This window comes from Diceros bicornis, chromosome 40 (assembly GCF_020826845.1).
Source record: "Diceros bicornis minor isolate mBicDic1 chromosome 40, mDicBic1.mat.cur, whole genome shotgun sequence".
In the NCBI taxonomy this organism is placed as follows: Eukaryota; Metazoa; Chordata; class Mammalia; order Perissodactyla; family Rhinocerotidae; genus Diceros; species Diceros bicornis.
Window position 1 is genome coordinate 17,792,557 of NC_080779.1, and position 15,245 is coordinate 17,807,801.

Here is a 15,245-nt window from a genome sequence, read left to right on the forward strand (position 1 = left end):
GTGTTTTCCAGGCTAAGTATCTTTCCCTTCCAAAGTGGCTCTGTAGAATTATCAGGCTTTCACTGACTATAATACAGTCCCATTCTTGGCCCTGTGCCAGGAGAACAAGCCAGCTCACTCAATTGGCACTCTGGGGTTGGGTCAACATTGTCAGTTTTCCCTGAGCAGCCTTGTACCCCAGTTCTTAAGGCTGGTGTCTCACTGTGGCCTCATGGCCAACAGATCTTACTCTGATTAGGTACCTGGTGGTCAGCCTTTTAGCAAGTGGGTGGGTGCACAGATGGGGATGCAGGGGCACTCGGGGCGTGTGAGGTGGCCAGGCAGGCAGTTGCCTTCCTGCTCTGCTGACTGATGGTTGCATTTCTTAGGTATTTCTGGTGGATGATTTCTATTTTTCCATGTTTCTGGAAAGGCTTCTAAAATCAGGGCCTCCGGGAGAATTTCTGGTTGCTGGGAGAATTAATACAAAGTGGAAATATAGGAATCAATATCCAAAAACCTAAGCTTACCTGTTAAAAAATCTATAATTGTATGTTTCCAGTTGTAAATGTTGAAGAGGGGAACAGGGCATCCTTGCCTGGGGTCCCTACCGTTTCCTGGTGTGGGCTCCGAGCAGGAGAGCATCGTGTGCAGAGTGGGGGTCGGGCTGCCTTTTCAGATCCACCTCCAAACCCTTTCGTTTTTACTTTACCTTTACTTTGCATTTCTAGATTGTTGAACTCTGGCCTGATTTCACATTCTGAAACTGAGCATATGTCTCAATTCTGTGAAGAAAAGGATGTTTCAGAGGAGTGATGACTCACCTTTTATTTTGAGCCCCATGAGAAGAATCCAATCTAAGAGGCATTAAAGGAATGAGCGTTTGTTGTATTTCAAGATGATTATACTATTTTAAAATTTTGTTTGAATTACACAAGTGATACATGGAGCACGTTCTTCTTCTAAAATCCAGAGTCTTCCTTGCCCTCCCCGCTATTCCAGGCCCCTTCCCCGAGGTCACCACTGTTAATAATTTAATGTGTTATCTTTCCAGATGATTTATATGTGTTTCTGTGTGTGTGTGTAGAGAAAAATATATAGTTTCATTTGTGTGTGTGTATGTTTTTACATGTAAGTGATAGCATCATCTGTACATTGTTCTACAACTTGTTTTTTTCCACAGAATAACGTATCTTGGAGACCATTCCATATCACTAAATAAAGATCTGCCTTATTCTTAACTGCTGATGCATATTCCATGGTAGACTTATTTAACCTGTCCTCTCTTGATAGATAGAAAATGATTGTATTTCTCAGTGTATCTAAGTGAAGCTCTGTTTCAGTGACAAAATAAAATCAGCTTTTTCTTTTCCCTCCCTAGAGTGGTAGGTACTATTTAAAAAAAAGAAGAAGAAAAAAACAAAACAAGAACCACTCACCAGGAGAGGATGGGCAGCCAGGCTGTCTGTCGACAAAGGGTCCAGGGCTGCGAGGTGGTGCCTGATTTGTGGTCGGCGGGGCATGAGGCCTCAGGACAGCCGTGTCTATGCAGTGATCGTAGGGTGGGCCGGGGATGGTGGAGCGGCAAGGGGGCCCCTCCAGGAAGCTTGGCAACTGGGAGGCAGAGCTGGGGCTTGCCTTGGGGAGCGCAAACAGAGGTGAAAGTGTTTGAGTTGAGGAGACAGAAACTTGAGGTGGCCATAGGTCCATTTGCCTGTCTCTTCATTCACTCACTCACTCACTCATTCAGCATAAACTATGTCCCAAGCACATGCACAGCGCTGGGGAACCACTGGTGTTTGAGATTAGGATGCTATCCCTCAGAGCCTCCCATCTGGTCAGGGAGAAAGCTGTGCGCAGATATGGTGCGTGGATGGCTGCCTAGAGTGTCCAGGGAGGGGGACCGCACTGACATTTGTCTGGCCTTGAAGGATGACCAGGACTTTACTGAGTGGAGAAGGGAAGGGACAGGCATTCCTGGCCAAGGGCACAGTGATCCAGGGCACAGAGGTCTGACATGGCAATTGTGTCCCGGGATGGTGGGAAGCTCGTGTGGCTAGAGAATAAGGCCCAGATGGGGGAGATGAGGGAGGTGAGGGAAGTGGGCAGGAGTGAAAGCAGGAAGGGCCTTATGAGTATGGAGCTGGGGTTTTGTCTTCAGCAGATGTCCATGGCCAGGGGAGAACTAGCATCTGATTCGCTCCTGGAGGAGGAGGCTTGGGGACATGGCAGTAGACGTGCTGGAGCCGGAGAGGTGGGGGCTGGGATACTGATTGGGGCGTGGTTCTCTGTGCATCTCTCTGGGTGTCCATCCGTCTGTCTCTCTGTCCTTCAGCATTTCCAGAGAACATGTTCTGTTCCAGGTTCTGGGAAGCCAGTGACTAATAAGATGTGGCCCCTGATCACTGGGGCTCTATAGGCTGTTGACTGGCACCTGGCCCAAAGTGGGTGCCCATTCATTTTTGAGGAACGATGGATCAGCGGTCCAAAAGGCAACGAGGCCCTAACCTGTGGCGGGTAGAAGAGGGATGAGGCCAGACAACAGGACCACCACTGGAGGAGGACTGGACAAATTCGGCAGCAGCTGGGGGATGGGAACTGAGAGGGAGGGGGAGAGGGAGATAAAGAAGGAGAGAGAGAGACTTACCATGAAAAGTAGACAGGGACACAGGGAGGTAAGCAGGTCTGGGAGGCGGGTAGGGAACAGGTAAGGATTTCTTTTGAGTACTAAGGTCAAAAGAGTCTTTGTGATTTAGAAACTACAGTAGAAATAATAAATACCTTTTGGTGTGTAGCAAAAAGCCAACATAAAAAAGTAACTCAAAAATTTCTATTCTTATAAATGCTGTGGAACTGATTTATTTATACTTGTATATATTTTCTGTGGACTAAATTTGCGTGTAAAGAATTTCGTGGAGTCAATGGAGAAAAGGTAGTTAAGCTTCAGAATTGTTTTAAGCATAAAGTGGTAGCAATACTGTAGAGGGAGTTTCTAAATTAAACTTATTTTAGAAGCTTGAATTTCTGTGGTTGCTCTGTCTGGCTGTTGTTTTCGCTAATTTCCCCAGGGACTGTCATTGGTGGCACTGGAGCTTTTTCTCTGGGGCTGCGGCCTCTGAATCCTGGTTCAAGATTGGTTGATGCACCTTCTCCCTCCTGGGAAGAGAAGCCAGCCATCAACAGTAAAGATACGGGGTTGATTTCCATTGACACGAATGCTCTTCTATGTGAATCCTTGAAGGAATCTCACGTCCACAGGTTTTCAGATCACAGTCGGCTAACCTGGTCTTTGTTTTCCATTCTCTTCTCTAGTACACATCTTATTCGGCTGTCTCACCATTGCTCCTGCTGGAGTTTCTTATCTTACCAACACCACGTACCTCTGGGCCTGTGGCTCACGTCTCTTCTAGCTGGGCTGGGCTGGGGCTGAGTCTCAGTGAATCTGTGTTACACTGGAGTCCACGTTGGGTAAGACTCCACTGTAGGATCTGGGTGGGATGAGTCTCCTCATTAGCCAAAAGCTTCAGTATGAGTGGAAATCTTCCATCAAGAATGAAATTAAGTGACTTTCAGAATAATGAGCATCTGTGTAAATCAAAGCGTGTTTTGGTCTATTGCCATATCCCGTGAAAATGCCTGGGTGCATTTTTACCCAGTTTAGAGGTTCTGTTTAAAATGATATGACTTAAAATATGGAGCACATGATGCCCCCAGAGAGATAGGAGTGGGCAGTCCACCTGTGGGCAGGTGCAGCATCCCTGTGCCTGCAGCAGGGTAGTGTACCCCCCAGGCCCGGGTGAGGGGTTCCCTGTCTGGTCACACCCCACCTCAGTGGTGCCTCTTCAGGAGACGTTGAACTCCAGAGACTCCGTGCTGAGGATAGGAGTGGGGAGGAGATGGGTAGATGGAAACCCCTCCACACACCTGTCACCTGTTCTTCCACATGTTCAAACTGGCCCTAGGCCTCCTTTTGCCTGAGACGAGGAAGGCCTTAGTGGACATGCAGAGAAACAAAGTTGATGCTTGACTTGCTGAAAGTCAGGAATGTAGGAGTGATTTAATACAAGTTCAAGAGTAATCTTGCTTGTGGACCATTCTTTTTTGTCTTACCTGCTCACTTTAGAAACTAACCAACAGCACCCAAGCCCCACTCCTCATCCCCCTCTACTGCTGCCTGCTACCCACCTTTATTGACATAGTCAGTGAAGCAGAGTGCTTACTGCATGCCAGGCACAGGTCACATGCTTGCATATGAAATGGGTATGCATTGGTTCCTAATGGGAGTATAAGGGAAGTCTTGATTATTTTGCATAAATGAAATAGTTTATTTTGTGCATGTGGCTGGTCATTAATGGGCTCCTTTACTCCCCCTGACCTGGGATGGCACAACGTTCTGGGGCTAAAGTGGTGCCCAGGGAACAGGGCAGGGCCTGGCCCTTAGTCTGCAGTGGCCGCTGTCGTTACCCTCCAAGAGCTCCTGGTCCTCACCATCAACCAGCCCTGCTCATCTGACCATGTGGTGGAAATGCTATAAGCCCTCTCCTGGCCCAAGGTGACCCTCCTGTGACCCTATTTGTTGGTCATAGAGAGGTGAAGTGACCAGTGAGTCATTCAAGTCCAGGGTGTCTGTTTCCAGAGCCCACATCCTGAGCCACTTTGTGCTCCTGACCCTCAGCCACCTTGCAGAGCCACCACTGGCCCCCTCTGTTCTGGCTGCAGAGACCTACTACTCCCCAGGTGGACAGACACTACCCCTTGCTGTGTGAGCCCACACATGGCCAGCCCCGACCCAGCTCCCCTCTGTCATTGGATGGGCACACCTTCTAATCAAAGGCCTGGTGGGCCCATCAGGGCCAGCTTCAGGCTGGTGGCTTGTGACAGGTGCATTTCCTCTGTCTCCTCTTTCTTTCACAGGTGTGGCCTGGTGTTTCAGTTATCTACTGCTGTGTAACAAATGACCCCAAATCTTAGTTCATAAAATGATAACGATTGATATTGCTCGTGAACATGGGTCAGGAATTTGAAAATGTTGTCAGGGTTGCTCCCTCACCTGCATTCAGCTGGGAGCTCGATTGAGGCTGAAACTGGCCTCTTGTCATCTAGGCTGGACTTCCCGGCAGCGTGGCCCTTGAGCTCCATCCAAGAGGGAGGATGCGGAAGCTGCCAGGCCTTTGAGGGAACAGGGCAGGAACTTGTACTGCATCACTAACTCTGTATTCTTCTGGTCAAAGCAAGTCTGAAGCCTGTTCAGATTCAGGAGGAGGGGAAATAGAGGCATCCCTTGATGGCTGGAGTGCTGAGAACTTGTGGCTATCTTTAATTTGCCACCTAGGTGCTGTTTGGGACGGCACCTGGGCCTGCCCCAGGTTAGAGTGGACAGGGGAGAGGTGCTCAGCTCCTGGCACATTGGTGGACGAAGGGAGGGTGGCCCCCCGCAGCTTCCCAGGCATGGAGGAGAGCTGTGCGGCCCTCCCTGTTCTGGGCAGGGAGTCGCCTGGCCCCGTGTGCTTTAAGGCCCAGTCAGACACCTGAGTTTCAGTATTTAGAACGATGAATGACAGTTGTGACATTTCTATTAGCCTAGATTTTGGAAAGCCTAGGCATGTGGATGTTGTGGGAGGAGGATGAAAGGAGGGTGTTGGTTATCGGTGAACCCCTAAACCTTCCGTAGAGCGAGACCTGGTTCCTTGCTCAGCTCCTCCAAAATGTCTCCAAGGAGAGGAGGGGTGATGCCCCACGAGACAGGGGGACAGTACCAGGTTGCCCAAATCACGATCGAAATATGTTTTACTTTTAGAGTAAAAATTCAAGTAGCATATCTATTTTGCCCTTTCTGTCTGCATGTGTTTTAACATAAAACAAGTGTTTCAAATTGTGTACCATCGAGTCACATTGGCACTCTGGGCAGATGTGCTTGTTTCTCGGGTACACACGCAGTCACCCCCCTTTTCCCCCCAGGCTGCCTGAGGTCCTCGTGAAAAGTGACAGAGCTTGGGAAGCTGTTGTTGTGAAGATGTCTTATCCATACCAGGCTCACTGGAGGTGGCATTCTCCCAGGGCCCCATCCATGGCTAAAAGGGGGGGCCTTTGGTGATGAGGGGCAGTGGGTACCCAGGTTTGGTGCCAGGGAATCCAGTGGCAGGCCTGGGGTAGACACAGCAGCTGGTGTCAGGAGGTCTGGCCACAGCTGGGAGCCTGGGCATGGGCTCACACACAGCTCTGGGGGAACAGTGTTGCAGATTGGGGTCCATAGAATGCTGTGAGCCCCAAGTAGTAGGACGTTTGTTGAGCCTGTTCTTACAAGCTTCTGTAAGGATGATCTTATTTATGCCTATCAATAACCCTGTGACAGAGGTCCTAGAATTACCCCCCTCTCTCTTTAGGGCACATGGAGAGTGAGTAGGGGGCCAGGATTTGACCCAGGTGCCCCCTCGACCACTGGCGCCACTGCCTGTCTCCAGAGCAGGTGGGCAGGACCAGAGGAAACTGAGCATCTCTGCTCGGCCTAAGATGGCCTTGGCTCCTGAAATGGGAGGGAGTGAAGGGGTGTCTGTCAGGGTCGAGCAGGAGGGGTGCAGGCTTCACAGCATTGTCTGCATCCGTCCAATTGGTCAGATTTATATATAGGAGACAGACCCTGCAGGAACACCCCCCCACCCCCAAGTTCTGGAATGTCCCTGGGGAAGGTCACGCAGCCCTTCCCTCACCAGTGTTGGAGGCTGAGGACAAGGCATGGGGTAGCTCTGTGGTCTTGCCATCCACCATGTGGGCACCAGCCGTCCCCAAGGCCCTATCGGTGTCCTGACCCAGCTGGGTGGGCTCTGATGCCCAGAGCACTGTGCTTCTGGGTGGGAGGGGCTCTGAGGCTGGAAGAAAAAAACAAAACCTCCCTCAGAGCAAGAGGGGTAGGGGATGCCCACATGAACAGGTGGGTGCTGCTCGCCTTGGGAAAGAGGACTGCAAGGGGGAGATCCCCCAAGGCCACCTGTGGGGCTCTGAAGGCCAGCAGGAGGCAGTGGAAGCAACAGAAATCTCTGAGGGGCTGCCCCATGGCAGGGGGAGTGGGCATGACATTTGTGTGCTCCACGTTGGTAGGCATCGGTAAGACGAGAGCTCGTTTTGTTCTGTGGTTGGTTTCATGTTCGCTGCAAAATGCATCTCTCCCACCCCAGCCCCTGGTTTCCCTCCTGTAAGGGCTGGGCTGAGACACTGGAGGGTGCAGCAAGGCAGCAGGAGGGAGATGATGCTGTCGTCTCTGGGAGGCAGAAGGAGCAAGGAAATTGGAATAGAGAGGCCTCAAGAGCCCATCTCTGCCACTCAGAGACCGTGACCTTTAGCAAATCCATCACTGTCCTCGGTAGAAAGTGAGGGGGTGGCCTAGAAGGGCATTTCTGAAAGTGACTCTGTGGCTTTCCCAGGTCAGCATGGGGTTGCTAAAATAATAATAAGGATGCTAATAAATTATTATTCCCTCCTCATAGAGGTGTTGTGAGCAGGGCACAGATCATGCTGAAGGCCATGGGTGCTGTGTTGCTGGTATTATAGAATTATTGGTTTTATTATTTGCATTAGCGTCTGAATTTCAGGCGGGTTCTTGCCTCCCCCACCCCGGACCCCCTGAATCAGCGTCCCTGGGGGTGGGACCCAGGAATCTACCTTTTGTGAAACGGGTCTTCTGGTCCCAGAGCCCTGAACTGGGGCATGGCTGAGCCTCCCTCACTGGCTTTGTTCCCTTGTCCTGCCGTCAGCCCTTTCCCAGGAAGAAAACTTCCCTCATTGTTTCATACACGATGTGATCGTGGCTCTAAACCCAAGTATGTCTACCAGACCTGAGCATCCGATGGTGGCCCTGAGCTGAGGTGGTACCTGCACCCGGGGTGATGAGGCAGGGTTTAGAGGGCAGGTCTGCTGCCCACATAGACACTCAGACTAGGATGTGAACTCAGTTTCGGGGGGACAGAGAATGCCTGTACATGCGTACATGAGGGAGTTGAAAATGCCGCCGTTTAGAACGTTTGCCATGACTGTTTACCTGGGAAGGTCCACAGATAGCGTTATTTCAGGTTTCTGTGAGTCACAGTACACTTCTACTTTCTTTATTAAGTATAGTGTTGGGCAAAGAAGAATGTAACTTTGAAAACCAGGTCACCACAAGCCACAAGATGATGACAGTCCTCCACTTTACACCTTTGACACGCAAGACACTTACAGATGCAGGGGAGGAGTGGGGCGTGGGGCCCCAGGAGTCACCGACCTGGCAGGTGGCGTGGACGTGTGTGTGGTCCTGGTGCGTAGGTGCACGGGTGCAGTTTCTGGCTGAGTGTTCTAGCTCTTCTCCTCTGGGATGCCCTTCCCTCCCACCTCACCCCTATCCTTCCAAGGGGACACCTGCGTTTTTAAGCAGCCCAGGTAGAACTGCATCCTGCAGTGGACCCAGCTCTGCCAGCCCCGGTGGCCTGGGCATGGGGCCGGGCAGAGTTGCCCCCTGATCCTGGTGCTGTGTGATATAGGGCAGGTTGTCTGACCTCTCTGAGCCTCAGGTTCCTCATTTGTAAAATGCGGATAGTAAACTCCACCTGCCTGGTATCTAAATGAGGCCTGTGAAGGCATTCTTATCTTCTACAAAAGATGAGGAGATTAGGGCACAGAGAGGTGAGTGGCTGGCTCGAGGACATGCAGGGGAGAAACAGCAGAATCGTTTCCCAGGCCCTCTGGCCACAGAGCCTGCGTAAATCCACTCTGCTGTATTCTGTAGAACATCAGCTCGCATGCTCCAGGAAAAGCTGGGGCACCAGAAGTGCCTCTGCCTTCAAGGAGACTGGAATCATCATCGTATCCATGACTCTTTCCTTGCTTGGACTTCAGAGCGCTTTTGAAAGCGCCCCCCACAAAGTCCTAGGGGTTGGACACGTGTTCTGTGACGGAGAGGGTCCACCTCCGAGGGGAGCGTGCGTGTGATGCTGAAGTGCTGGGCCTGCCGGTTGGGGCAGAAGGGGCTACGGTGCTTCCTGCCAGGGCAGAGGACTCTCTGGATGGGAGGGAGCAGTCTGGACAGCAGCGGTGAGGCGCTGGCGAGGAGCCCGCCTCTGTCAGAGTCAGGGGGAGGTTGCACCGTATGCAGCTTCTCCCTCCAGTCTGCCCAGGAACCCCTGTGCCCTGCTGTTCATGGGCTACCGGGCACTTTCCAGCGGACTGTGGGGGCCTCTGCACCCAGGCGTCCAGGCTGAGCGTGATGGGCCCTCAGTCCTGCTGGTTGGTTGTTGGTCTCACTGTGTGACAGTATGCTGATGAACCTGATACGGTGGCACATGTCAGGATGAATGAAGGGACTCTTAAAGTATTTTTCGATCCATTCATTCACTCTTTCAGCAATTTTTCCTGAGGGCCTGCTCTGTGCCAAGCCCTGTTCTAGGAGCTGGGGATGCAGCAGTGAACCAAACAGATGTAAATCTCTGCCTCCTGGGGCTGATATTCTAGTGGAGAAAACAGAAAAAAGATCAGTAACATATGAACTCTACATAGAGCGATTTAAATTGAGACTCGGAGACTCTCAGCTTAGTTCCCTCACTGCTGCCCCCTTGGTGCCCCCCACCTCACATGTCCCCTGACAGCAGGGACAACCCCAGGCTGTGCTTGCTGGCTGGTGTCCCTGTGGTCTCCCACATCACAGAACCCCGCGAGGTGCTCCATAGGTGACAGTTACATGAATGAAAGAAAGAATGATCAGGTGAGCTTGGTTGTTTTCCACGGAAGGACACTCCTGCCCTCGGCATGGCCAGCAGCAGTAGGCGTGGCCAGCTATCTTGCTGTTCCTGCCTCTCCAAGGCCGTATAGCCGTCAAGCACACAGAGGGTAAAACTGGCTGCATAGGAACTTTTTCCAGGCCTCCACCTCCTGGCTGGTCCTTAGCTGGCTTCTGCCTGCCCTTCGCTCTGCAGGGAGCGGGGCGTCTCCACATCCTAAAGCAAGCTGCCCTTGACCCCTCAGCAGCTCTGGGATCATTAGTGTTAGGTCAGGCTTCTGATGGGGTTCACATGTCAGCTTTTTAGATCTTTCTAGAAAGATCTATAACTTCTGCTCATTTTTATGTTGGTCTAATAAGAAGTCACACTTCTATAGGATTTGTGCAGATGGGTTTTTGTTTGGTTGTTGTTTTCTTACATACCTTATATCTAACTGAAAACAGAACTTAACCCTTTGAACATAACAACTAAGTAGATGCAGCTCACAAACACACGGGATTTCCTTTTCCTACAGAGTCCCGCACCACTTGGGTCACCACAGAGAGTAAATGGTCCCAGGTTATCTCACCGTTACAAAGGTCAGACCTTCTGCTGACATTGATGCTGCATATTCCTTTGATAAAACTTTGGAGGCCAGAAAGGCCCACTGGGAGAGAATGGCCACAGTGAAGGCAGGATGGGAGGGCTGCCTGTCGGTGTCTTACCCACTGGTGACGATGACTTTGCTCCTGTTCACTGTGATGCCCTTTGGGGGAGAGCGCTGCATCCACCGCTGTCAGTGAGGCTTCTTGGGCACGAATTCCTTGCCCTTGAACTGGAGAGCAGATGCTCCAAGCACTTCCCCAGGTTCTAAAACACTGGATATGGGGAAATCAGGAAGCTAGCCAAACAGGGGTACTTTCTGGATTATGCCTCAGACAAAGTTTTAAACGAATCATTCTGAATATGTCACCAATCTCTTATGTCAAAATTCAAAACAATCCTCATGCTTCCTGAAAACGGTGAGCCTTTCCTGAGTTTCTACTTTAAACCAAACAATAAAGGATCTAGGTTTTACAAATAGTTTCAGCTTGGATTTTCAAAAATTTTTACCACTACTTTCTTCATGATTATCCTCCAAAACTAAGGGAGAGAAGAGCAGCAGAAAGGATTGACATGCCCATTTCACAGACTGGGAAAATAAATATACAAGAGAGGAAGTGTTTTCTTTCCAGGCGCTTTCTAGTTCAGGGGTTGGTAAACTTTTTCTCTTAAGGGGCAGATGGTGAATATTTTAGCCTTTGAAGGCCATGTGGTTTTTGTCACAACTACTCAACCCTGCTGTTGTAGTTTAAGAGTAGCCATAGACTATACATCAATAAATAAGCATGGCTGGCTTCAATAAAACAATATTTTTATAAACAGGTAACCAGCTTGCCAGCCCTACCCTAGTCAATGGCCAAATTAGAGCTAACACTCAGATCTTGTGAGTACCCGGGGCTAAATGCTCTCTTCGTAGGTTGTGTGTCCTCCTTTGAAAACAAATTCCATTTGGGTGAATAGCAGACAAGATACTTCAAGTAGCCCTTCCAGGAAGTAGTGGACACCTGAAAATGCTGGATAAAATGTAAAAAGTATCTTTTTTTCTTTTTTTAAGGCTGTAGTAACCTGACAGATAAAGTGAGGTGAAGTGGCACACCACTCCAGGGAAGCAGCTGTAAACTGAAGCTGATGGTGCCCTGGGAGTATCTGCTAATCCCAGGTTTACTAGGCCATATGCTTGGGAGATCGGATACAAAACCCAGGACCAACACAAGACCAGGAGTTGGGTTGAGACTTGTGGATAAAAGATGAGAATGACGAGGAAATTTCCTGTCTTGACCTTGGATCTGATGGAGGGGCCAGAAAACCCAAATGGAGTCTGGGGATAGATTTCCCATATCTGTAATCTTGATTTAGTTTAAAGTCTAAACTGGGTTGAGAATACCCCAGGCCCTGGAAACCAATCTAAAATCTTCTCTGGAGAAAACATACTAAATCTAGATTTCTGGAGATGACGTTCAAAGGATCATGGGCTCACAGTCTAACTCACATAGCACACGAGGAAGTAAGCCATAATGAACAGGCCAGCAAAACAATAAACAATAAACAATAGTATCAGACCCGAAAAGACTGCAGGCATCACTAGATACAGAAAATGAAGTATGTTTAATATATGCAAATAAACAAAAAATGGTATCAAAACAATGACCGAGGAATAAGCAGCTATCAGAAATGACCAAGAAAAAAAAATAAACAGAACATTGAGAAATGAAAAATATAATAATTGAAAATGCAAACTCAAAAGATCAGTTATATAGATTAGATACAACCAAAGAGAAAATTTGTAAATGAGAAGTTCTATCTGAAGAAATTATGCATAATGCATTACATAGAGACAAAGAAATGGAAAATATACAAGAGGGGTTAGGAAACATGTAGGAAAGAATGAGAAGTTTTCACACACGTTTAATTGGTTTGCCAGAAATTGTCAATACTGAGAAGTGAGGAGAGGAAATAGTAAAAGAATTATCAGTTAAAAATGTTCCAGAATTGATGAAAGACACAAATTCAGAGTCAGAAGTCCAATCAAACCTAAAGAGAGTGAATAAAAAGAAATCCGCATCCAATCCCATTGAGCTGAAGGGCAGGCTGCCAAAGAGGTGATGGATTTCCCACAAGAGAACAACAAATGGACTGAAACAACCTTCTTAATAGCGAGGACTAAAGCCATAAGAATACCCCCAGGCCCTCATTCCTTGTTTGTTTGTTTCCATGGATGTTGTCTTTCTCCCTTCTGTAGAATGTAAGCTTCTTGAGAGCGGAGATTTTGGTTGTTCACTGCTGTATCCTTGGCTCTAGGAAGTACCCGGCACCTAGAAGTTTCTCAGTAAAAACTGTTGATTGAGTAAATGATGAAATGGTAAATCTACTTTCTTTCTCCAATGAGGCAAAAGATGGAAAGACCTACATAACAGTTTTGTGTCTCAATTCTGACCAATGTCAGAAAATTTCTCTGCTAATGGACCTCTGCACTTTTGTTTCTTGGAGAAAAGCACCCCCTACCCCTGCAGAACCCCCTCCCCTGCCCTCCTCTTAGCTGGAGCCTGGTGTTGTCCTGTCAGATAGAAGAGTGAGGTCACACATCAACTCTGGCCTGCCTTATCCTTATCAGTGTCCTGGTGTGGTCTCAAACAGGTCAAGATTCCCATGAACCTCTTGCTACTAAAGCTTTTGACTTCAATCATATTCACTTAGTGTCTGGACTATCATATCCCACTCCAGCCCATTGAAGCCTACTTTCCAGTGTCCTTCCCCAGCTGACAAGAGAGGGGAAGGGAATTGCCCAGCGCTGGTTCTTCTGAGGGGATGATGTAGATAGTTCATATCTGGAACCACTTGTAAGCAGGTTAAAAATCTCTGCCTGCCCCTGCCAGAAGTGCAAGGCCTGTTCAAGGCAGCCCTTTGGAGTCCCACTGGCTGGACATTTAGGATTGAGGTAAAAGTGATCTGGGTTGTCATCCAACCAGGCATTTCCAAAAGGTGTGTCCCAGAATGCTAAAAATAGACTCTGCAGAAATGAGTTGGATTCCCAAGCAACTTAGGAAAATTCTGGGATAAACAGTTTTCTCTACTGCAGTACTTCTCAGAGCCGTGAATGCGCTATTAAATGTGCATTAGGACTCTCTTGGGGAGGTGAATATGCAGTGTTCCCCAACTTGTTTGACAGTGGACCCTGTATTTGCTGAGGGTCTTCAGGCCTAGTGCTCCTTCAGGACGCTTTGGCCTACACGGAGTTAGATTTAGAGGGTTGTCATGAGGAAAGTGATTCAGAATAACTGGTCTTAGTGTTTCTTTCCATAAGTAATTAGACTGTGGAGCCAATTGTTTCTTAAGGCCACTCCAGCTCGTGATGGTAAAACTGTCTCATCAGCATGCAGCCAACATTCTATTCCCAGTTCTCTGGCCCTCTGCCTGTTCTGATAGATAAAGTGATGCTGGAACACAGCTATGCCCATTTGTTTGGCCCCTTTCTTAATATGGCAGAGTTGATTAGTTGCAACAGAAACCATATGGCCTGCAAAGCCAAAAATATTTAGTAACAGTCCTTTACAAAAAATGTTTGCCGAACCCTGTTCTAGCCACGAGAAGTGGATCTAGGGTCAACACCTCAGTTGTCTGATGCCACCGAAAGCTCGTCAGGGGTAGCCATCATGCCAGAAGAGATGGAGGGGCTTTCTGGGAAGAGCTGAGGCTCCTTCATTAGCCAGTGTAGACGGGGCTCACACTGGATCCGGTGAGGTGAGGCACTCACGAGGGAGGGACTGCAAACAGTGGCTCTGGGGCCAGGGAGTGAGACACACACTTTCCTGCTCCCTGTAGTTTCTCTAAGCGCTGTTTGGTGTTTAGGGACAGATATATTTTCTGTTTTATTTTAATAGCCTTTATTATTATTATTTCAATAACCTCTTGATTCTCAATATTTATCAAAATTGTTAATGCCTGCTCCCTTTGTACCAGAAATTTCTCTTCTAGAAATGTGCTTAAAGATAGACTATACCTTTTGTAAAAGAGCAAAAATGTATATTTATGGATAGCGTTGCTTATCGTAGAAACATACTGTAAACATTTAAATATCTATCAGGGAGAGCGGTTAAATAAAAAGTAATTCATCCATAGAATGAAATACTCTGTGATTGTTACAAAGAATGAGGTGGGATGGGTAATATGCACTGATATAAAAAGAGCTCAGAAATGTATTATTACGTGAAAAAGACAAGGTACAGAACAGTAGGCACTGCATGATCCTATTTGTGTAAAGAAAAGGATGGATGCATATGCATACACATTCATGCACACACGTGCACACACATACGCTGACAGCACATATGAGAGATTGTCAGCAGGAGTTACGTACAGGGTGTGGGCAGAAATGAAGAAGGAGGAGGTCTTTTCTTTTTATACCAATTTTTAAGCCATGTACATATATTATTTAATATTAAACACTAGTTTAGCATTTTTAACAATAGATTGGCCCCATTGAACAGGTGTTTTCTCTGATGGCCCCTACCTGTGTATCACAGCGATCTTCTCGCCAGCCTGAACTTTCTCCTAAGATCCTTCAGCATGCCATGCATGGTGATTTAACCCTGCAGAAGAACTGAATGCGTTGCCTCTAAGGTTTCTGTCCCCTTTTCTGGGCCCAGAGGCATCTCCCAGAACTGCTGTTGGCTTTCAGCTGGTATTTATTGAGCCCCCACTGCAGGCCAGGCCTGTTTCCTGAAAACTGCTTTTTGGCTAACAGTTCTCATACTTGCTCATGAAATCTGCCAGTCACTGTGCTGGCTTTCCCCAGGACGTAGTCATTCAGGCTTGCCACTGCATTACCCCTAAAGTTTTTCCAGTGTTTCCTGACCCATGGTCCTGAGAATATTGTTGTTTTGTGAGAGGTCTGCAGAATGCAGATTAGGAAATGCTGGCATGGTGTCCCGCTGTTGATGCTTC

General features: G+C 48.3%; 1 protein-coding gene across 8 annotated transcripts in view; it reads left to right on the plus strand.

Annotated features, from left to right (window-relative positions):
- The window catches only part of ACOXL (acyl-CoA oxidase like), a 371,667-nt gene that overhangs the window by 132,095 nt on the left and 224,327 nt on the right, over positions 1 to 15,245 (plus strand). The gene's annotated exons all lie outside the window — the stretch shown is intronic.